The following is a 25,665-nucleotide window of genomic DNA, read 5'->3' as shown; positions in this document are numbered from 1 at the left end:
CTTTCTGTATTATTCAGTCTTTCCAGTCAAAGGAAGAAATATATTCAGTCAGAGACAGAGCATTCAAAAACACATAAGTGCATACACTTGAATCTCCTCATCCAAGTTTTAATCTCCTTAGGACAAGTCCATGGGTTTCTAAAGAAAATCTTATTTTATTATATTTGTATCAATATGATGAATCCAAACACATGCTTCCACAAAAAATTGAATCCGTAGAAGCTAAATGAAGGATTCCATCAATAATATAAAACCAAAGGGTGCTTTTCTATGCAGTGAAAATGGTTATGTCAATTTGTGGACCTATTATGATTATACAACTTCTTGCATGTAAATTACAAATCTACTAAAATAACTAAGTACATGAATTGATAGGTAAATAAGGAATATTAAAGAACTTGAACACTGAATTCTATTCTGATTAGGCTTGAGGCAGCACATAGCACTTCTTTTATAAACAACATGAGCATTAAGTTAGGACATAAAATAAACCGTTGGAAGGAATTGGAGTGCTGATGAGAAAATGAAACCTTGATAAGTCCAAATCCAGAAATTCTGGAAAGTTAGTTCAATATTCTGTGCCAAGTTCTCTCACTGTGATATTTATATGTATTTTATTGAAAAGATGGCAAGAATATTTAAAAGCCAAGAAAAAGATGGCAGTTATGAAAGCATTCAATAAGTGATGTCTTTTGTGGATAAGGAGACAAAAATAGCATTGGGACTGCTGAATCAGGTGATACTTGAGAGGCCCAGATCCCCTAAAACAAGACCGTTCAAGGTGAGACCAAGAAGCAGTGAGTTTTTTGTTAGAGCATCTGCTTAATGCTTCAGCTGTACAGAGAGAGAGGCTAAAATATCAGTAAGAAATAACTGGAAAATAGTTTGGTGGTGCATAAAAATAAAACTTGGAGCTCAGGACCCCATAACAAAGAGGAGGGCCCAGACTTACAAAGAAACTTGGAGAACTACATACCAAAAGGGAAATTGCACAAAGAGAAGACACTGAATCTGAACTGTGTATTCAGCTGTAGTCCTTGTCAAGGTTCCAGGCTGTGATCAGAATGAGACAAACTGCTCTATCCTCCAGGACTCCAAAAAGATAAGTGAATCCTTTCTTGACATACAGATATATACATATATATCATGATACACATATATGTATATTATATATATGATATTCATATAGATACATATATATCATGATATATATTACTTGATAATACATTGTGTAAAAGATTTGATCAAAAATTAGTCAGTATACCAACAAAAAGCATCTGCAGAAAATTAATCTCTTAATGAATAGAAACAAACCAACAGCTGAGCCATATATTAAAAGAGCAGGGATTAAGCCAGGTGCCAGTGACTCATGCCTAGAATTCTAGCTAGTTGCTAGTTTCGAAGGTTGTAGGTTCAAAGCTAGCCCAGGAAGAAAAATTCTAGAGACCTCATTTCCAAAATATTGGCAAAAAGCTGGGCTAGAGGTATGACTCCAGTAGCAGAACACTAGCTGAACAAGAAGCTCTTGCAAGCATTATACCCCTGAGTTCAAATCTAGATGCCAGGGAAAAAATAGCAGTGATAAAGAAAATCCATAACAACATGGAGGATTAGAGAAAATTGGAGCTTAAGATAAGATTAAGTTATAAGTGAAAATAATCCATAATTGGATTGAATTCAACATAGGTTGGATGGACCCAAGAGAATAGGGATTGGTAAATTTGAAAAAAAAATCAGTAAAAACTATAGTGAGTAAAGAGGAAGAAAAGATGAAAAAATGTTTCAAAAAAATGAAGATGGCACATGAAACCCAATGGAAAAATCTAAGAAATTTGCATTCAGAACCAGGAAAAACGAAAACAGGCCAGAGAATATGAGGTGAACATTTTTCAAACTTGACAACAGTTTGAGTACTATAGACCTGAGGCATGATGTCACAAAGAATGAAAAAGGCATATAAGATTAAAATGGCTATAAACCAAGAACAAAGAGAAAATCATTTTTAAAAGTAAACCCAGAGAAAAAAGATTAATTTCAAGTAGCAACAATAAGAGACCAATAGCCAGAAAAGAGAATGCCAAAAAGCTGTGGAATGGCATTTTAAACTGTTAAAAGAAAATATCAGCCAGAGAAGAATTCTAGACTCTGGAAATAGATCTTTCAAAATTGAAGGTTCATGAAAAAAACCAAATCCATCACCAGTATACTCTCATGAAAGAAATATTAAATAAATTCTTTATTCCAAGGAAAAATGACAATAGAAAAGAAGCTCAGAACTTCAAGGAGAGTCCATACACAAAACAATAATATCCGTTAGAATGAAAACAGCATAGATTCTCTCAGAAAGAATGCCATTGCCCTGTTAGTAGAGAAATGGAAAGACTTAGAAAAATTATATTAGGCAAAGCAAGCCAGACTCAATGAAACACAGGCTGCATGGTTCCCCTCATTTGTATTAACTACAATATTTGTATGATATTCTTAACAGAGGATCACAATAGCTCAATAACTAGATGTATATAACCATATAAAATGAAGCTTATCACAATTAACTCCAAGAAATGGAAAAAGATGTTTTTTTAAAGTACTTTTTGCAGCTATTTCTTTTTTCTTTCTTTTTTTTCCTCTGGTTTATGCCCTGTTATCACCATATTTTAATATTTTATTTCTATACCCTTTATCTTATATATGCTTATCTGATTTGTGGAAGGGAATGGGAATCACAGAAATGATGGGCCAAAGGGTGAAACAAAGCAGCAGTGATACTCACTAGACTCTATGTTGGAAATGAACTTTACAACTCATGGGGGAGGGGAATTGAGTTGGAGGAAATGGGAGAAAATGAGGGAGGGGGTAAAAGTATTCATAAAGAAATACACTCTATTCTAGCTATGACAAATTGTGCTGCGATGAACATTGTTGTGCTAGTGGCCTTAGTGTGTTCTTGTTTGTGGTCTTTTGGGTAGACACCCAAAAGTGGGGCTGCTGGGTCATAGGGAAGCTCTATGTTTAGCCTTCTGAGGAATCTCCATACTGCTTGCCAGAGTGGCTGAACACAATGAAATAGGGTTCCCTTTTGGCCACATCCCCTCCAACACTTGTTATTGTTAGTTTTCTTGATATAGGATATACTTACTGGGGTGAGATGGAATCTCAATGTTGTTTTGATTTGCATTTCTTTTATGGCCAGTGATGTATACTAAGTGAAGTGAGCCAGACCCATGGACTCTATGGTCTTCCTCATAGGGAATAATTAGCACAGGTTTAGGCAAGTCACAGCAGATGATCACAAGAGCCCAACAGCTACTATACCTTTATGAACACATAAGATGATGCTAAGTGAAATGAACTCCATGTTATGGAAACGATTGTTATATCACTGTTGTAACTACTTTCGATGTGTTATGTGTAACTGTAGCTTCTATTATTGATGATCTTCTTGTATCCTCTTCCTGTGGTGTACCTGCACTATCTCTGTATCTTATCTGAGTACATTGGAAACCGTGCATACTGGTATTAGAACTAGGAACCTGAAAGGGAATACCAAAATTGAGAGACACAGGCTAAAAAAGACTAACGACTACAAAAGCAATACTTGCATAACTGTTTGGTGTAAATGAACTCAACAATTCATGGGGGGGAAAGGGAAAAGGGGGAGGGGGGAGGGGGAATGAGGGAGGAGGTAACAAACAGTACAAGAAATGTATCCAATGCCTAACATATGAAACTGTAACCTCTCTGTACATCAGTTTGACAATAAAAATTTTAAAAAAAGAAAGGGACATGTTTATACTCCCTATTAGACTATAAATATTAATTCTACTTGTCATTAAACATATAGAAAATAAATATTTGCATGGGGAAAAAAAGAAATACACTCATTACCTTATGTAACTGTAACCCCTCCATATATCACCTTTAAAACAAAAAATAGTGTAGAAATAAAATTTATTATAGGGTTAACACAAAAGAAACAAGGTGAATAGGGGGAATATTTTAAGTATGTAGTCATATCTAGGAAGCATTAAAAGAATTGATTTGGGGGCTAGGAATATGGCCTAGTGGTAGAGTGCTTGCCTCATATACATGAAGCCCTGGGTTGGATTCCTCACACCACATATACAGGAAAAGTCAGAAGGGGTGCTGTGGCTCAAATGGTAGAATGCTAGCCTTGAGCAAAAAGAAGCCAAGGACAGTGCTCAGTCCCTAAGGCTCAAGCCCTAGCACTGGTATAAAAAATTGATTTTAAGGGTTCATGTTGTGATTTCCAAGATAACAGCTAAAATAACAAAAATAGAGAGACCTTATCAGCTAATAGAAGAGAAAACTGGAATAACCATTGAAGGAAACACTGAATAAAGCATTGCTTATCCAAAAATAGGTAAGGACTTGTATAAAGGGTATATGTAAAATAGGTAATAGATATAAAAGACAAAATTAAGATGACAAATAAGAAACTGTATAGATAATGTTATTGCAGTTAAATGGACTTAGCCCTCCAATTACAATGGAAAGACTATCAAATTGGTTCATCTCAATTTATTACTTTGGCTCATATGTTGCTTATTATCTTTTATATTAATTAATCAGGGTTAGTTTTTGTTGCTCACAATCAAGAATGTTAATAGGCTCTGTGATCTACCACTAAATAGTAGGCCAGATGTGTATCCCAAATATCTTCATTCCAAAGTTAATCTTCCTCAGCACTCATGGTACAGTCTATGCATGCTTCAGAGAAATACCTGATCTTCAGGGCTGGGAATATGGCCTACTGTCAAGATTGCTTGCCTTGTATACATGAAGCCCTGGGCTCGATTCCCCAACACCACATAAATAGAAAACGGCCAGAAGTCGTGCTGTGGCTCAAGTGGCAGAGTGCTAGCCTTGAGCAAAAAGAAGCCAGGGACTGAGGCCCTGAGTCCAAGGCCCAGGACTGGAAAAAATTTAAAAAAAAAAAAAAAAAACCTGATCTTCAGTACACAGATGGTGAAGTCAATTATACACAAAGTTGGGTATAGCTATAGCAGGAGTGAAAAATTAATAAGCTTGAATGGAGAAAGAACAACCTTGAAGTAATGCCAAACAATTCAAATTTACAATTTTATTCTAGAGCATCAGAATGTTATGATCATGCCATATCAGAAATCCTGCATTTCTATAGATGTCAACTGCATTCCCAAAGCTCGCACATGAGCACAAAGTTATACAACGGAAAGAATTTACTTTTACAACCAGAAATTCGAATTTTAAAACATTCAAAATTTCATTTTTCAGACATTAATTTCTCCTCTCAAATGAGTCGTTTGTTAGGGCTGAAGTCATCTGTCTAGCAAGCACAAGGCCCTGAATTCAAACTCCATTATGACCAAAAAAAAAGATCATATTATATTAGATGGTGTTACCTCATCTAATTCATTGTTTCTCTCAAGAAAATTAAGGAAAATGGCAAGTCCTAGAGTTAATGGAATTCAGTTATCCAGGATACAGAAAGAAACAGCAGAAGCACAATGTGAAGCCTGGAAGGTAACAAGGAAAAAGGGAGAAACCAATGGGTGAGGTTTTATTTTAATAAAATAAAATTGCTAGTAAAACTAGAACATGTCAAAAATTCACATATTTTTGGAGGATAACAAAGTCTAAAAAAATGAAATCCATAGTGGGAGGTAAGAAAATTGTCAGCAATGTCAGTTGTGATTCACTTGAGAAGAAACTGGAATAGGGAAAGCTGGATTTTTTTTGGGGGGGGGAAGCCAGAAAACACTGAAGAAATTTTTCATGCCGTTCTTTGAAGCCACCTAAAGTTTCAAAAGGCTAAGGGAATTGTCAACCTGAAACTAGACTTTTTTTTTCCTAGCAATGATTCAACAAGGATTCACCTTTACTTATACTAATTGTAGAGCCACAGATCAAATCATGATCCAGTAAACCAGACTAAAGTTGACTGAGCTAATAGATGAAATAATATATTTACAGCTCTGAAATCCTTTGATAAAGAACTCCACAACTAAGAGGAGACTTACACATGCTAACTTGTCTGGTGAACTGGCCAAATGCACAAACAAGGTTGATTCAATTTAACTTGAAAGAAGACGCACAGAAATCAAAGGGAACTCTGAGGCTTTAAATGTTTACTTTTTACTTTTTTTGTCCCTATCTCTTTAAACCTTTTTAATTTCCTCCACCTTCCCATCAGTACCAACAGCTAAATCTTTCAAACAAGAACATATGTTAAAAACAAACAAGAAACAAAACAAAGCAAAACCCACAAATTCCCACTTGTCTCCAAACATTTGTTTTTTCTCTTTGCCTGCTCAGGACCATTAATTTTCAAGTTATCATAGCTTCCTTTCATCCCATCTTACCTTAAGGCTCTAGGAAAATTTTTAAATCTCTTTGCAAAACAGAACCAAGGTGTAGTAGACTAGAGAAAGGAAGACTTACTTTCATGCCCTGCCTTCCACCTTTAGTCTAGCCCTATCCATCTATTCATCATTATCGCTTATCATCTATTTAGATCTGCATGTCTCCTCAATGTATTGTCTAACGTTTTTCTTTTATTGGTAATAGTGCAGTTTGAAGTAGGCATCACACTCACTTGGTTTGCTTGCTTAACACCTGAGCCACATCTTCAGCTCTGACTTTTTTTTTCATTTCTTTTTTGTCAAAGTGATGTACAGAGGGGTTACAGTTTCATATGTAAGGAAGTGACTATATTCCTTATCCAACTTGTTACCTCCTCCCTCATTTCCACCCCTTCCTATTTTCCTCCCCACCATGAGTTGTACACTTGGTTTAAACCATATCATTTTGTAAGTATTGCTGTTGCATTAGTTTGTCTTTTTTTTTTTACTTTTTTAAAATAATTATTTATTTATTGTCAAAGTGATGTACAGAGGGGTTACAGTTTCATGCGTTAGGCCATGGCTACATTTCTTGTGCAATTTGTTACCACCCCCGTCATTTCCTCCTTCCCACCCTACCCTTCCCCTCTTCCCCCATGAGTTGTTCAGTTGGTTTACACCAAATGGTTTTGTAAGTATTCCTTTTGGAGTCATTTGTCTTTTTATCCTTTGTCTCTAAATTTTGGTATTTCCTTTCCCTTCCCTAGTTCCAATACATGTATATATAATATCAAGGGAACCAAAGCTCTAACTTTTGTGGGTTATTTTGGAGTCTGCTTGACTTTTTCTGCATGAGCTGGTCTCCAAACTCAATCTTCCAGACATTACTCTTCTATAATCCTAGCTAGGATTACAAACATAAGCCACCAGAACCAGGCCATTGTCTAGTTTTGATTGCTCTTAAATACACTTCAGGATCTTGTAGGCTATTCTGGGCCTTTTGCCTTTGCATATAAAACATTAAAATCAACATATCGGTGTTTACAAAATAACTTGCTGGGATTTGGGTTAGAATTGAGTTGAATCTATAAACAAGTTAGTAAGAATTCTCATCTTAACAACAATGAATTTTTCAGCCTGTGAACACTAAATAGCTTCATTTATTCATATGGAATTTTTTATACCTTCAATAGATTTATACATCTATCTTTCACTCCTGCAAAATGGCTTAACTTATTTTTTCTATTTCAGCTTTTTAGTACTAGTCTGTAGCAAAGCATTTGATTTCTACAAATGAATTCTGTATACTCTTACCTTGTTAATTCTAGTCGATTTGTGGTGATTCCTTGGATCTCTTCATAGACAGCCGGTTCATAAATGAGCAGAATTTCATCTCCTCTTTCCCAACACGTGTGCTTAGGTTTACACGTCCACTGAATAATGTTAGAGGACTGGGGGAACCTTTATATGACCCATGGTTTGGGGAAGGATATGTCCTGTTTCTCACCATTACATTTAATGTTTACTCTAGGCTTTGCTGTAGGGTTTTACAAATGCTAGAGTTCAGAAACTTCCCTCTCCCATTTGCTGTGTTGGTGGGTTACAGTGATTTTTTGGAAAGTATATTTAACCCTGAAAACTTGAATGATTTCCACTAGTTCCTTCTGTATAATTCACGGATAAAAGTATACTACACAGTTTTGTGGATTTGAGGATTCAGGCTCATAAGAAATACTGAATCTAAAGTTTTTCTTTTCTGCAGTTATTTTGGAATTAGTATAAGCTTGGTCTCAGAAAGTGAATTGGGAAGGATTCTATTTATTCCAAAAATTTTAATGAGCATGTGGAAAATTAGTATTTCTTGCTTAAATGTTTATTAAAAATTCACCAGTAGGAATATCATCTAGACTTCTTTTAGAGAAAATAATGAATTATTAATGTTTAATAAATATAAGATTGTTCTGATTATCTATTTCTGTGTGAATTTGTTGTTTGTCTTAAGAAATGGATCCTAAAATCCACCAAAGTCTTAGCAAGTATCACCTGTGAAAATGCATAGGTACGTTTCAAAAGGTACATCTTTCTGTAGACCCACCAAGAAAACAGACCTAAACTGTGCATTGATCTGAAATTGCTGTTCACATCCCCCTTATGTCTTCTACCTCTGACAGAAATCATCTTTTGTGCTTTTTCCTTCAAGGAATAACCAAAGTGACCAAGCTTTTCAGTTAAAGCCAACCAATCCAGCTACAACATGAAGAGATTATATGAAACTGGAGAGTTAAGGAGTCTCAGCTCCCTGAATTCAGACACCAGCTATAAGTGTACGAAGGAAGCATTTAAAATGAGTCCAGTCTCAGGCTCAAACTAAGAAACAAGAAACTAAATGAGAATTGTTCACCTGAGTCTCTTTGAAAGAACAGAGCCACTAAAGCTGGAGACATAACAAATAATTTTTATTGTTTCAAGACATTGCATTTTGGGGTTGCCATGCACAAACAATAACTGATTTCAATAACTACTTCACTGGCTGGTTGTGAGAATTAAATTCTATTATGCAAATAAAGCACTTAACATAGGCCTGAACCATAGTCAGCCTTCAATAGATGTTAGCAGCTAAAACTGGATGAAGTTCTGAGTAAGGCTCATAAGGAAAGAGAACTGAGGATCCGGCAAAACCTAACAATAGAGCACACCCATAGACCTGGCTGACATCCAATGAAGACCTGAAATAACAGGGAAATGGCCTTTTTAAAAAAAACTTTTATTTGTAGTTGTACAAAGGGGTAACTATTTGACAAATCAGTTTATAATGATTAATCATCAGTTTTTCTTGATCTTCGTCAATATCATCCCTTTTTCATTGTTCTCCCCCATCCCTCTCAACCTTTAATTTTCATAGTTTCATAGGATATTTATTGAATATTAGAATTGCATTTCCCCCCTTCCTTTCTTCATACCTCTACTCAACTCCCTAACCCCTTTCAGTGCCAGTTTCCTGGTACTCATTCTGTTGGACTGTGAAGTAAGTTTTCTAAGGAATTATAGTTTGAATTCTTCCCTTCAAATACCATACTTTAACTAATTATTTTGTGTACACTCTCATACAACCATGTATGTGTTTACTTGTATACTTATAAGTAGCTCTAACTTCCATATATGAGAGAAAATATCTGTCCTTTGTCTCTCTGGGCCTGACTTACTTCATTCAACATAATATTGTTCCAGGTCCATCCATTTGTGTACAAATTATATAATAGCATTCTTCCTAATGACACTCCATTGTTTGTGTGTGCTTGTGTATGTATACACACATTTTATTGATCCATTTGCCTATTAAGAGGCATCTGAGATATATACTTTGGCTACGATGAATAGTGCAACAATGAACATGGTTTTACTGGTGGCTTTACTGTACCATAATTTTAAATATTTTGGATAAATGCTCTGGAGTGGTATTGTCGGGTTATAGGGTCATTCTATGTTTAATTTTTTGAAGAATCTCCAAAGTACTCCAAAGTGGTTGACAAGTTTACATTCCCACCAAGAGAGTTCCTTCCTCCCACATGCAGCATCTGTTGTTGTTTTTATTCTTGATGATGGCCATTCTAGCTGGGGTGAGATAAAATTTCAGTGTTGCTTTGATTTGCATTTCCTTTATGGCCAGAGATGTTGCATGTAGAACTGGCCCATTAGCATGGGTAGATATTTCAGGATTCCAATATGTCAACTATGACAAAGAGTCCTTGTTTGATAGAATCAATAATGGAGCTTACTTTGAAGGCAAAAATTGTTGCCATTTTTTGGCATTTCTTTCATGTGGCAGTCATAATTCATATCAGCTTAAACAATGTTTTGTATATGTGGACCAGCAGGATAATGACTGTACTGTGTGTTGTAAGTGTTCTCTTACTCTGGCTCTGATATTATCCTTTGAATAGGTTTCTCTAAAGTATTTGGGAGTTGGTAAGTCTCATGTGAAAACTGATAGAACTAAAAGAAAAACACATTGATTTTTAAAGGGAAGTGAATTACAAGACTAAAATTGTATTAAGGTCAAATAGATGAATACTACTTTCAAGTCAGATTCTACCAGTAAGAAAGGAAATGAGAAAGAGAAGGGGAAAAAAATACTCAATTATAAGAAGTCAAAAAGAAACAATGCTGTATTCATGCAAAGAGCTCAAAGAAGACAACGAATCCTTGTTCTAAATAAAACATGCACTCTTCATAGGCATGCATATTATAAAAGACCACAATCAATTTTCTAAGACTGAACATGAAAGCAGATACGTGATTTCTCTAGGTAGAGCAGATTTCTTTAAACTATGTTCTCAAGTTGAACTATAATTCAAAGTTATTTTTGAAGTTTTCATTCTTGAAGATAATAGCCCACTGTGATTGACGAGATGAAACAATGCTTTGAAACACATGCTCTTCCTCTCTTTGAAACATACTTTAATAGTGTATTGCTGAAAAAGATGCAGCTGAAAATCAAAAGTCATGGAATTGGTGCAGAGATGAGTCACCATTTGATGTCATTTGTTAGCCCATGAGGCAGGTCACAGTAAGTTCAATAAAGATCAATGTTTTCCCTCCCCTACTGCCTTCCCTTTAAGCTTATTTCTTCTAAGTGCCTTCGACAGTGCCATCCTAACTTTCCATAACATCCTTCACAATGAAAATTATTTTCTATTTTGTGACCCAGAATATATTCTCACTACACATACACACAGACCTGTAATTGAAACAGAAGTTTTATGTAGCATTACAAATCCTTACTGATGTTTATCCTGTTCTGTCCTTTTCTTCCTATTCTATTTCCTTCCAATTCTTTGATTTTTAAGTACTGATTATGTCTATGTAAGTGAATTTTGCAACCCACAAGTGGGTTTTTGACCAACATTTTAGAAAACACTATACTAGAAGGATTGTCTGCTCACTTCAGAGTTAATTGCAATTTCAGCCCAAAAAATACAATGAGTTTGAGGTTGTATCTGAAAATTAGTTGGAATTTTTATTCAATCATTCTCTAATACGTGTTAGGTCAAATAGTTTTAAATGAACTATGTCAGACATCTAGACACAAGCTACTTTCGAAATGTTTAAAAAGTTATTTTTAAAACTTGCAAAATTTAAATCCCATAAATATAAAATTAGAAAGTGATATTTGCTATTTTTAAGAAACTCACAAGATTCAGTGATAAATAAAAGCATCAGTGTTTCAAGAGACTTATTTAGATGGAGTGGTCAAAGAAGGCTTTGCTGCGAAGATGCCATTGAAGCTAATTGTTACTTGATAATGGTAGTTGATCATTGATAACCGATAAATCACTCTCCTCTTTCACTGTTCAAATGTGGTCAGGACAAAGGCTATGCTTCCCAAGCTAAATATTATTTTTCAACCAGGAGAAATCTACCAATGAAATTCTGCTGAGTGGGAGGTTAAGGGTAAGCCATTTCTGGGTATTGTCCTTAATACAATCGGACATTCACTCCCTTCATCTGTTCCTCTGACAGCTACTTAGAAAATAACACACACTGGGACTTCGACCCGGATATGGAAGTCTTGTTAAAAAAAAAAATCACTGAAATGCCTACCAAATTTGTATCAAAAAACCTCACTTCCCTATTGTTAAGCCACTGTGTTATAGGCTGTCTTTGTTCTGTTCCTAAAATAAAACAATGCATGAATTTGATGATGAAAGAACTAGCTATGGGACAGTAGAACTATAAATATGGTTGAAAAATGAGAATGCTAAGAGAAAGCTATCTTTAAAAAGAAAAAAGATTTTACTGTGTTCCAGGATACAAAGAGCAGTCAACATGCCTGGACTGCAATAATAGGTGGATGAAGAACAGAACAAGATGAGATGGAATTAAATAGGTTAAAATGGGTTTACAAGGCAGGTCCCAGTGGCACACAGCTATAATCCTAGCTTTTGGAGAGGCCAAGACCTGGAGGATTGAGGTTTAATCCCAGACCCGGCTGAAAAGTTTGCAAGACTCCATCCCCAAAATAACTAGCTAAAATGGAATTGTGTACCAAATGGTGGAAGGTCCACTGTGAGCAACAAGCCAAGAAAAAGCATGAGGCCCCAAGTTCAAGCCCTAGCACTGGAATAAAATAAATAAAATAGGCTTACAACATTGGTATTTTGAACAGGGATAATAGCAATTCTGTTAAAGTGGGGACCACTGTCTTGAGGTCCCACTCACTCTCCTGAGGTATCTTCACCTTTCTTAAATCAGCTCTTTATTATCTTAGTATAAAAAGTATTATTATGTTAAAGTGGATTAGGAGAACTTCTCAATTTCAGTACTAAACAGTAGTATCAGATATATAAGGTACTTGATCCTTAGTTTTTCCTTCCCTCCCCTTCCCTTTCCTTAGTTCACTCAAAAACTCCAATCAGATGCTTCCTCTCTTTTAAAATATTCAGCAGAGAATGTCTAAAGAAGTTCAAACATTGTCTAAGAACCTGTATTATCTCTTCAATTGATTAAATGACTGACTTCTAAAACTACTCAGAACAAATATTTGGCATTTCATGTTCCTAAATGGAAGTTGCTCACTTCCTAAATTGCACATAAAGGACAGACCCATAGAAGTGCTGTGGATTTTATCTTCACTAATTTCTATAAGTGGTTACATCATCGCTTTCCTGACTATTTAGAACAGTTAATGTCAATATTTATTTTGTTTTATTCTCATGAAGTCAAAAATATTGCTACCTCAGTCAGCTTCATCTACAAACAATAATTCAATTTACATTCATTCTCACCACTTATTTCAACTATTATGATAAACCTGTCAGTAAATCAACTTTAATATTTAATACTTTACTTTAGTATCTACAAGAAAAAGGTTCTGCTTTTATTTTAATGTCAATATGTCCAGCTTGCATAGGTCTTTAAAATGATTTGCAGTACATCCCACTGGCATGTAGAGATGAAAAAGAAATTTAATAATCATAAAAGAAAATCTGTTTTCATTGACAGAAATTTCCAGCTGTTTTCTCAAAAACCATCAAATGTAATGAAAGGGGCATGAGAGATTTAAACACAAAGGTTGTCTAATTAGCTAGAGACATTTGAAATTATACCACCAAGTTTGTAGACATGAGGCAAAACAGGCTGCTCTTCACAGCGAGGATGAAATTCTCAGAGCTCTGTGATTTGCCTTCTATTATTTTTAGCAAGGGTTGAATGAGAACTAACTACAGGGCACTATTTGTCAACATTCTAAAGAGATGGATTTATATTTTCTTTTAATATACTAATGAAAATCTATAGCATTTGGATGCACTGATCATTTATTTGGAGATAACCAAGTAAAATTGACTTAGGAAATTTGGATAAAACTTGATCCTCAGCTTTCTATAATGGCTATCACTCCATTAAAATTTAAAATAAAAAGAACCCAATATCCACTTCCCTCAACAAACCACTCAGATGAGCCATCCATTCTCAAGGTCTAATATAGCTCATAAACTATGAATAGGTATAGGAAGAAAAAGCAGGATGTAATATTTTGGATGGCTGGACCATTGGTTAAGCTTCAAACTTAACCTTGTCCCCTGAAAAGAAATTAAACACAGTATATAAATTTCCTCTCCCAAACAACAGCAAAAATACTTTTATGGATATAACTTCTAGTGGTCATATTCTACCACCTAGAATCTTCTCCTTGCCAATTGTCCTGTGTAGTTGAGATTTTGAGGTAAGCTGTAGATTTTAAATATGATGGCTTTTGAAGTAGAACATTCAGGATAACATTTACTCAATGAGATATAGTGCCATGATTGTGAAACGCAATCACTCTGTCCTGCTAAGATACAGAGATGTTATCGAAGGCTGTTAAGCTTGACCCCATACTAAATGACATTGGCTGATGAAGTCTCTTGTATCTTCACAAGGTTGAATTCTTTGTGCCCTTTATTTGCACACTGGCCCTTCTTTTGTTTTCTACCACAAAATAAAAAATTAAATATCATTTGAATGTGGTTTCAGAGTCCTGAGAAATATATCTTGAATCTTTGCTTTGTGCCTTAGTAACAACAGAAACTCTCACAACTACCTTACCTTTCTGTGCTTCATTTTGCTCATTGACAAAATAGCAAATTACTGTAATAGTAACAAGAAACACAGATAAATAATTGACTCATTCTTCTGTTATTTGCATTTGCACATACTTACTTGTAATTTTCTGAGTTTGGGTATCAGAGAAATGATCAACAAGCATTTTTGTAGGCTTTTTTACAGTAGAAATAAATATTACAAAATAAATGCTGACATTTCTGATACTTGATTCTAACTAACTTGGAAAATAACAAAGCCTACATAGAAACAGCAAAGATGTTTTCAAAAGCCAAACAAATTTAATTGAGGATAAATTTTTTTATTTCATCTGCATTGCTACCTGTCTGAAAAAAATACCTATGGGTTTTACAACACTGATCACTATGCACTATATTTTATCCACCTAAACCGTTTGAGTTCAAATCCTAACTTGGCCACTTAATAGTTGTGGAAATTTGGTGACCTCAACCACTCTTTATCTATTTCCCCATTTGCCAAGTGTGAATGGTAGTAATAATATTTACTTCTTAGAGTTATTGTAAGGATCAACTGCCTTTGTACTTTGCATATATTAAGTCATTCTTAAAACAGGTACTATAAGTAAGACAGATTAATATTTTCCCTTGAATTTGATAAGATATGATCACCATGCTTTGGGGATTTTACAAGATAGTTTTGATTTTTTCCCTTAATCTATACCATTATTTCCTTAATTGCCATGTCAGCGGTCATTATTTCCTGATCAAAAAGTCTACATCTGCATTTCTACTTATTTCCTAATAGTAAAAGTTTTCTAAAAAAACTCTCTAAGAGGACTGGGAATATGGCCTAGTGGCAAGAATGCTTGTCTCGTATACATGAAGCCCTAGGTTCGATTCCTCAGCACCACACATATAGAAAAACAGCAAGAAGTGGTGCCATGACTCAAGTGGCAGAGTGCTAGCCTTGAGCAAAAGGAAGCCAGGGACAGTGCTCAGGCCCTGAGTTCAAGGCCCAGGACTGGCAAAAAAAAAAAAAGAAGAACTGTCTAAGAAAGACACCATCTGCCAGCCTGTGGGACCAACCTTGCTAGATGGAAAGAAGAGTGCCCCTAAAATGCAAAAGAAACCACTTTTCTTAAACCTAAGTCTGTGATGTCCCCAACATCACAGCACTTCGCAGGCCTGCCAACACCAGCTCTTCAAAATCCTTTGATACAGAAAATTTACTGACGTAATAGTGGTAAAATTATCTAAAGGTCAACTTTATATGTCCAAGAGAAAGAGATTGTCTTTTCATTAAGCTAATGAGGAAAGGCAACCTCAGTTCATTGATTAACTATGTCATCTAACACATAGCATTCTTGACCATAACAAGTCATGAGGTGACATGTCCTGGGAATTAGAAAGAGATTAGTGGGCAGAATTTGAGGACAAGTGCCAAATACATTGAAGCAAGGACAATCTCCTCAGTAAACGCTGCTGGGAAAACTGGAAATCCACACAGAAAGGACTGAAACTGAGATTATATCATCTCTTACCAGTTTCAAAAATCAACTCAAATTAGGTCAAACTCCTAAATGTAAAACTTGAATCTAAGAAAATGCTAGAAGAAACTATAAGGAAAGTCCTTGGTGTAACCAATGATTTGAGAAATAAGACCCCAAAATCATAAACAACAAAGGCAAAAATAGCCAAATGGGAATTACACCAAACTAAGACACTCTTGCATAGTAAAGGAGACAATCAACTTAGTGAAGAAAAAACTTCCCAAATGGAATAAAGCATTTGCTAACTATTAACTAACAGAATTCATATACAGATTATAGAAGGAATGATTTTACTTTAACAATAAAATACACGATTTTTAAAAGTATAAATGTATAGATATTTTTCAAAAGAAGAAATATAAGTAGCAAATAAAAATATTGAAATATATTCAAAATGACAATGAGATAGTATTTTATCTCAGAAGGACAATCACTAAAAACTCATAAATGTTCGTAAAGAAGTGGAGAAAAGGAAACTTAAAAACTTCAGATGATGCTAAGTGAAATGAACTCCAAGTTATGGAAACAAGTGGTTTATCATTATTGTTGTTATTTTCAACATACCATGTGTAATTATTCCCTTTTTCTTTTGTCTGTCTTTCCCATGGTTTTACCCCTAATATCACTGTAACTGATTTTAGTACTCTGGATATTGTATATATGTGTATTGGAACTAGGGAAGGGAAAGGGAATGCCAAAATGGAGAGACAGAGGATTAAAAAGACAAACCAATACAACAGAAATACTTACAAAACTATATGGTGTAAACCAATTGTACATGGGGAGGGAAAGAAGGAAATGGGAAGCAGGGAGGGGGGAGAAAAATGAGAGAGCAGGTAACAAGTTGGACAAGAGATGTACTCACTGCCATACATATGAAACTGTAGCCCCACTGTATATCACTTTAACAATTAAAAAAATGAAAACACACATACACACAAACAACAACAAAAAAAAAACTTCAGTGAGAATTTAGTTTCATACCGCTATCATGAAAACCTGAAATTCTTTAAAAAAAAAAAAAAAAAAGCAACTAAAAATAGGCTTCAGACCCAAAGAAACATAGACTCTATGGTTCTCTCATTGGTAATAATTAGAATGTGTCTAAGATAGTCCTAGCAGATGACCACAATAACACAATAGCAATGTATATATATGATCATATAAGATGAAACTAAGCAAAATGAACTCAAAGTTATAGAAACAAGGGGTTTATCATTGTCATTATTTCTAACACATTATGTGAAATTATTTCTATTTTATTTTGTTTATCTTCCCTATGGTTTAGCCCATGTTGTCACTGTATTTGATTTTGGTACCCTGGGTATTGTATGTATGTTTGTCTGAATCAGGGAAGGGAAAGGGAACATCAAAATGGAGAGACAAAGGATAAAAGATGAGCCAATACAACAGCAATACTTACCAAACTGAATGCTGTCAACCAACTGTATAATTCAAGGGGCAGGGAGGGAAGAATTGGGGGCAAGGAAAGGTGGGAGAAAAGGGAGGGAAGGAGGTAATAATTTGGATAAGAAATGTACTCACTGCCTCACATATGAATCTGTAACTTCTCTGTACATCACTTTGACAATAAATAAATCAATAAAAAAGAGTTACCTCATAAAAAAAAAAAACAGCTTGGTATTGGCACAAGAACAGGCCTGAGGACCAATGGAATAGAACTGAAGACCCAGAAATGAACCCCAGACCTATGGCCACTAAATCTCTGATAAAGCTAAAAAAAAAAAAAAAAAGATGGATAAAAGACAGCCTCGTCAACAAATGGTGCTGGAAAAATTGGTTAAGCACCTGTAACAAACAAAAGCTAGATCCTTATATATCACTCTGCACCTGAATCAATTCCAAATGGATTAAAGACCTCGAGGTAAAAGCAGATACCCTGAAAACATTGCAGGAAGGAATAGGAGAAACACTTGGACTCATTGGCACAGATTGTAACTTTCTTAATACAGATCCAGAAACACAGAAAATCAAAGAAGGGTTGTACAAATGGGAATGCATCAAACTGCAGAGCTTCTGCATGGCAAGGAACATAGCTAACAAGATAAGTAAAAAGCCCTCAGATTGGGAGAAGATCTTCACTGACCATACAACAGACAAGAGCCTCAAGCCTAAAATATACATAGAACTCAAAAAATTAAGTTCTCGGCTGCGGATATGGCCTAGTGGCAAGAGTGCTTGTCTCGTATACATGAGGCCCTGGGTTCAATTCCCCAGCACCACATGTACAGAAAATGGCCAGAAATGGCGCTGTGGCTCAAGTGGCAGAGTGCTAGCCTTGAGCAAAAAGAAGCCAGGAACAGTGTTCAGGCCGAGTCCAAGCCCCAGGACTGGCAAAAAAAAAAAAAAAAAAAAAAAAAAAAAAAAAATTAAGTTCCCCCAAAGCAAATCCTCAAAGAAACAACTTCCCCCTTAATAAATGGGATAAGGGCTTAAAGAGAAAGATCTCTGAAGAGGAGATGAGAATGCCAGGAGGCTCATGAAGAAGTGCTCAACATCACTGGCCATAAAAGAAATGCAAATCAAAACAACATTGAGATTCCATCTCACCCCAGTAAGAATGGCCATTATCAAGAAAACTAATAACAACAGAAGCTGGTGGAGATGTAACCAAAAGGGAACACTACTACACTGTTGGTGGGAAAGCTAAACACAGAGTTCCACTATGACCCAGCAACTCCACTTTTGGGCGTTTACCCAAAGGATTACAAGCAAGACCACACTAAATCTAACAGCACGACCATGTTCATCGCAGTATAATTTGCTATCACTAAAATATGGAACCAACCCAGATGCCCCTCAGTAGATGAATGGATCAAGAAAATGTGGTACATATACACAATGGAATTCTATGCTTCCATCAGAAAGGATGACATTGTCCCATTTGTAAGGAAATGGAAAGGCTTGGGGAAAAAATCATGCTAAATGAAGTGAATCAGACCCAAAGAAACATAGACTCTATGGTTTCCCTCATTGGTAATAATTAGTATATGTCTAGAATAGTCCTAGCAGAAGATCACAGTAGCTCAATAGCTGTGCACATATGAACACATGAGGTGATGCTAAGTGAAATGAACTCCAAGTTATGGAAATAAGTGTTTTATCATTGTTTTTGTTACTTTCAATGTACTATGTGAAATTCTACCTTTTAATTTTGTCTTTGTTCCCCAGGATTTTACCCCAGATGTCACAGTAAATGATTCTACTACACTGGGTATCTCCTTTGGTAAGGGAAGGGGAACATCAAAATGGAGAGATGAAGAGTAAAATGCAACATCAATACTTACAAGACAAAATTCTATAAACCAACTGTAGAAATCAGTGGGCAGGGGAGAGGTTATTGGGGAGGGGAAAAGGTGGGAGAAAAAGGAGGGAGGAAGTAACAAGTTTGATAAGAAATGTACCCACTGCTTTACATATGAAACTGTAACTCCTTTGTACATCAGTTTGACAATTAATTAATTAATTAATTAATTAAAAAGTAAAAATATGGTTGTCTAAAAACCAGAGAACTCTCACAAATTGTTTGAATTCCAATCTTGGTTCTACAGTTTTTTTTCTGTGAACAAGAAGCAGTCTCATAACCTATCAACCCCTCAGATTAATTGTGTTAAGCCTGGGGTAGCAACATTAATTAAACCCCCAGAGTGACTTTGGATTATCACAATCATTCATGGAAAGCAGTTTATATGCATTAGTAGTAGTAGTCTTTATTTGTTGGTGAATTTGGTTTTGGTTTTGGTTTCAGGGGAGGGGGGTGAGCAGGGGGGCAGAGGGAATGAATACAAGGCAGATGTGATCATTCTGGCTAATACTTTTTCACCTATTCTTTAACTTCTCAATTTGTTATTCTCCCCATTGTAATGATAATGGAATTTTTGGAAACTTGACTTGTATTTGAAATGAAAAGCACTGTTTGCATAGTTTCTCCAGGAAGGAAATCCAGCAGCATGTTAACTAAATTCATATCACTGAATTCATATCACTGAAATTCATATCACCCCCAAGCCACGTGCTTGTCAAACCATCCCTGGTGACTTGAGAGAAAGAGAGAGAGGCAAGATCATTACTTAGTTGAACTTGCAATGTGGGTTTCATTAGCCTGCTCATTACATTTGATTAGCAAACAGATATTGTGTTTCCCCACTATGAATGGCTGGCTGACGAAATGTGACACCTCTGAAAACAGCCTTTTATTATATATTCTTACCATTGTGCGGAGAGTGAGGAGGAGGAAAGCTCACAATAACATGGCAAATCTGTCCACATCTTGCACTCAAATATACACAGGCTCTTCCTCAGCTATGACTAGAGGTGAATTAAGTCAAACCTTTGTCCATATGGAAACCACACACCCAGATTAGCAATAACATATTTAATATCTCTCCTACTGTTCAGATTTGTCAGATAACAGAACTTATTTTTGATTCAGGAAACTATTTCTATACAACCTAATACATGCAGAGAAAAGTCTACTCTGTTTCATCTGCAGCCTTGAACATGGACGGTTTTCATTCACTGCTTCCTATAATTGATGTATTAAAAAAAAGATACAGACATTGAAATTTTTAAATATGACCAAGCAATGGAATCTTTGTTGTAGTGACCTTTGGAATAGATTAAATTCATTCTCCAAGAGCTTTCAAAGTTTCTAGTAAGAGAAAACATCAAAGAGACACAGCCCTATGCATGCAACTCTCTGAAATGTTGGGGGGGGGGGGACTTTTTTCTATGAACTTAATAGAGGTGACCCCTTTGATTGTCTGGTTTTGAAGCCTCTATCTTCTCTTGAACTGATAGCATCAAAGAACCAATTTTATATGGCATTTATTAGAGCAGTTAACCTCCAATGACTCATCAGAATGCTGCTCCTTTAAGCCACGTAAAGGATGGCTGGGAATTTTTCAAGGCTGTGCGGAGCCTGGCCAAGTCCCAGACATAAGTATTTTGTACATACAGATTCCAAGATTGGGTTCATCAAACATCAGACCAACAAGAGCCATCCCACAGAGCCAAGGGAGATATATTTGTTCTTAAAGGACAGAGTGCTTTCTGTCATTTGAACAGACATAGCATACTAAGTTATACAATATTTGGGTGCAGATAGGAACAAAAAAAATGTCATCGTATTCTGAAGAAACTTTGATTAAGACTCTGACCTATGAACCCAGAGGTTCAGTAATGACCATGTCAATTCTAAACCACACTACTGGATCTCAGAAGCAGAACGTGTTCAACTTTTTCCCTTCATTTTTTTGGGAGACAGTAGGGGGGAAAGACCAGATTTGTAATGACAAGACATATGTTTCTGAATGTGTTATCGCTTATTTTAATATCTTTAAAAGTGGGACACCACTGTTTAAGAAATCTTCTATAAATGGAATTTTAAAAGTCAGTGTTCAAGGAAGTTCTGTCTTCTAAGAAAAAAGAAGTGAAGATATTTGTCATATTCATTTTTAGTCTGTATTAAAATATTTTAAATGATATAAACACTAAGGAAACTTAAAAAGGAAAATTAGTAAAAATTATTAAAGTTTAACCAAACTATTTCTACTTTTTTCTGAATAATGCAGGGTGAGAAGAATTGAGGAACCATACATGTAGTTTTCTATATTTAGAAATGGAGCAAAAGGAAAATTAAGAATTCACATTAACTTAGAAAAAATATTCATGTAACCCACAAAGGAGGAGTTAGAATTTATGTGTATGCTGCTAACTAACCTATCAACTTCTTTACAAATCAGTTCTATTTTACTATGTTTGTCTCTCCCAGATTACAACACTGAAAAATCATTGCTATAGTAGCTCATATATCATTCCTGCTCTCAAAGGCTATTGGCATCTATTTCTTTTCTACTGGAATTCACTAAGAAATCATTCCTATTGACTCTGGCCCTATTTTGACTTTGAATTTGAATGTGAGTTCCTGGAATGAGACTCTACTGTCTTTTCTGTTTCTTTTTACTTTCTTTTCTTTTTCTTGGTACTGAGGCTTAAATTCAGCGGCTCATGCTCTTGCTCATGTTTCTTGCTCACAACTGGTGCCCTACTACTTGAACCATGCTTTCAGCTCAACACTTTGATAGTTAATTGAAGATGGAGTCTTGAGGACTTTTTCTACCTGAACTGGCTTCGAACCACAATCCTCTGAACTTAGCCTGTAATCCTAGCTACTTAGGATGTTAACGTCTGAGTATGCCAGTTCAAAGCCAGCATGGAGAAGAAAGTCTATGAGACCCTTAACTCCAACTAAACACCAAAAACCCAGAAGTGGCACTGTGGCTCAAAGTGAGAGAGTTCTAGCCTCGAGCTAAAGAGCTCAGGGACAGTGCCCAAACCCTGAGTTCAGCCCCATGGCCAACTTAAGAGAAAGAGAGAAACAGAGAGCTCATCCTGGACTTATGGTGAGTTCTAATCTTTACAGGAAAAGAAAGAGGATGGTCAGAAACAAGAGAGACATAGGAAAGAAACCTCACAGTGAGAGGGATGCAGAGGCTTGAGTGATGCATCACTATGCTAAGGCATGCTGAGGACTGCTGTCTGCCACCAGGATTTACAAGAGAAGGATAGACCAGAGAAGCAAGACATTCAGAAGTAACTGACTTTCCTGGTACCTAGTCTACCAGCTTTTAGCCTCCAAAGCTCTGAGGAAATAAATTTCTATTGTATAAGCCACTGTTTTCAATAAAGTGTTATTTTAGTCCTAGGAAACTAAGGTTATCAATCAGGAAGTAGACTAATGCCAAGGTCCCTGCCCCATTAACTTTGCTCTAGATATCATACATGTGTCAAGCACTAATATATATATATTTTGGCCAGTCCTGGGCCTTGAACTCAGGGCCTGAGCACAGTCCCTGGCTTCTTTATGCTCAAGGCTAGCACTCTACCACTTGAGCCACAGCGCCTCTTCTGGCTTTTTTTTCTATATATGTGGTGCTGAGGAATTGAATCCAGGGTTTCATGTATACAAGACGAACTCTTTACCACTAGGCCATATTCCTAGCCCCGTCAAGCACTAATATTAACCAATGCATTCATGTTCCTGTTTGATGTTTTCTACTCATGGATTTATCTGGTCTGCTTCCAGATTTAGCTTGCCTGACTCTCTCCTACCTTACAGCCTCTTCTGAGCTTCATTGGCATCAATAAATCATCTGAACATATGCTCTGGGCATCATGTTCTGCCAGACAACAGATTTCTATTGGGCCTGTTGCCCTGTGTCTCAGTCCCACTGCAAGTATAATTGTGCCTCAGGACAGAAAACCCCAGCCTCAGTAGTATCTCTGAAATGAAGAATCAAACTGACTTTCCTTATGTGGTTTCCTATCCCCACTCTAACCAGTCATATCCCCAAAGAGAAGATCAGATGACCCACTGCTTCTTCAGAAGGGTCTATGTGAGCAGACACTTCAGAAGTAAATAAAAAGGAGGAAAAGGAATCATTATCCGAGGTAACAAATTCATCTCTGATACTTTCAGCTTGGTAGGAATGTCTTTTCCTAACTGATTCATCTTTTCAGTGACCAAGTCTTCATTAGGAAAGTCATCTCTGCAATAGTCTCAAAATATAGCAACTTTGTTTGGTGTGAAATGACAGAATCCATTGTTCATTTTTTTTCCTGCTGTCATACAGCTTTCAGTCTAGCAAGCTCAGCTATCACTAAATATGTAATTTTACATGCAATTTCAATAGATAAAGCTCAAGGACTAATAAAGACATATAGTAGGAAAAACCACACAGAGGTCAGAATATACTAAATTCGGAGCCAAATAAAAGAATATGATATTCATAAAGAACTAAAAGACTACTATTTCTAGTCTACCTCCATGGTAGAGCTAAAGTATCCCTAAATAAAGATTACTCTGATTTGGATTTAAATAGGCCTGCAAAAAATTAAATAATAGCACAAGGAGCTTTCAAGGTTGAAAACTTAAAGGAAAGCAACCAAAAAAAAATCCAATCATTCAACAATAAAAAATTGACAATGTACAGCTTCCATTCAAAATAGTGCAACGATGTCGGAAAACCAGAAGCAAAAATCAGGAGAAAAAAGTCAGTCAGTAGGTACAGACTCAAAAGTAAAAACGATAATGAAAATTATCAGACAAGGGTGTTAAAAAAAAAAAGCTATGAGAAATATGCATCAGGAATTTAAAGAACAAGACAAGAATAGAATGAAAAAGGAAATGGGGGATTTTTTAGAAGAATCAAAATGAAACTTTTAGAGAAATACAAACTTCAGTGAATAAAAGATTTGTTTAGCAGGACCTTGAAGCCCACATGGAAAACTCATGCAGATGAGGGCTGGAGAGTTATATAAGCAACTTCTAGATTAATTTACAAGCCATGCTATGGCTTAGAACTGTACGCTAAGAATTTGGGAACCCCAGGAAAATTAGGCACAGAAGGGACCAATAGTATGGTGAGTTGAAAGTGCAGTTCATTCTATATTGATTTTCATTGACCTAGAGAGAAAGCAACATAGAGATATGCTTGCTCTGTCTTTGAACGGCAATGAACTGGTCTGTTTGAGAAACTCGGGCTCTTAAAGAATATGTTCACAATTGTTGTTTCCACAGCATCCTAGAATGGGAAGCTAGAAGACACTCTTGAACTTCACATTAATCTACTAATAGGTGAACATGTGGTATATGCCTGGCATTGTCATTGAGCTGGAGCTTTGGACAGAAATCAAAGAACTCTGTCTTCCTGGAGTTTATTGTCCTCACAGAGAAGTCCCAAGAAGGACTTTCACAGCTATTTTCATAGCAAAACCTGATCCAACAGAGGATAACACTGTGAGTACAGAATATAATAGCTTTTAGGGCTATGATGTGATGGTGCACCATTTGATTATGGAATATTTAGAGAACTGGTTGTTGCATTTAAATGACAATGTTCAGTTTTTGAAATCATGTTATTTTCTGAACTTAATAAACCATAAAGTCATATCTAAGTCACCAATTAAATGGCTCAATTTCTTTTAATAAACAAAAGATCAGATGTATTTCAGTATTATTCAAGGTGATTAATTTTGGCCCAAACAAATTACTGTTAATGGATCTTTCCTTTGCTTAAGGCTCTTGAGAAAAAATATATGGACCCTTCTGTGTGAGGGTATTGATTTTGATAATACTGTATGACTTTGAGCATGGGAAGGTAAATAGAATTAGAAATCTAGATATTTCATATGTCGACTTCCCAGATGGGCTATTAGTGCAACAGTGACATTTTCAACCATTTTGAAAACTTGCTTGCCATGAGTTCTTTCTTTCAAAAGGGTCTTTGTTTAGAATCTCATCTGGTCACCTTCAATAAAGAGTTTGTGGTGTTCCCACATTATGGATAGCCTCTCCAAACCCTTCAAGTTCGTGACCGCATCTTGGAAGGGAGGTACTCCACCAACTTTTAATTATTCAGGCTAATGGTTGCCTGCAGTGTGAAAGACAATGAGGTGGTGATCAGGCCAAGTTCAGGAACATCAGGCTGAGTCTCCACTGCCAGATGCCGTAGCAGGATACGATAAGTTCCATTGGCCATCTTGAGTGAATCAATTTTATTATTCCCTAGCTAATCGGTAACTATCTCTGTGTATTGGATGGGGGTAGGGGGAGAGAATAATCTTTGAGAGAATAGCTTGCAGCTTTTTTAAAAGTCTAAGTCCCTTTTTCTTACAAAAACCCGCAAATCC

Source organism: Perognathus longimembris, chromosome 2 (assembly GCF_023159225.1).
Source record: "Perognathus longimembris pacificus isolate PPM17 chromosome 2, ASM2315922v1, whole genome shotgun sequence".
Classification (NCBI taxonomy): domain Eukaryota; kingdom Metazoa; phylum Chordata; class Mammalia; order Rodentia; family Heteromyidae; genus Perognathus; species Perognathus longimembris.
This window is presented reverse-complemented; position numbering follows the sequence as displayed.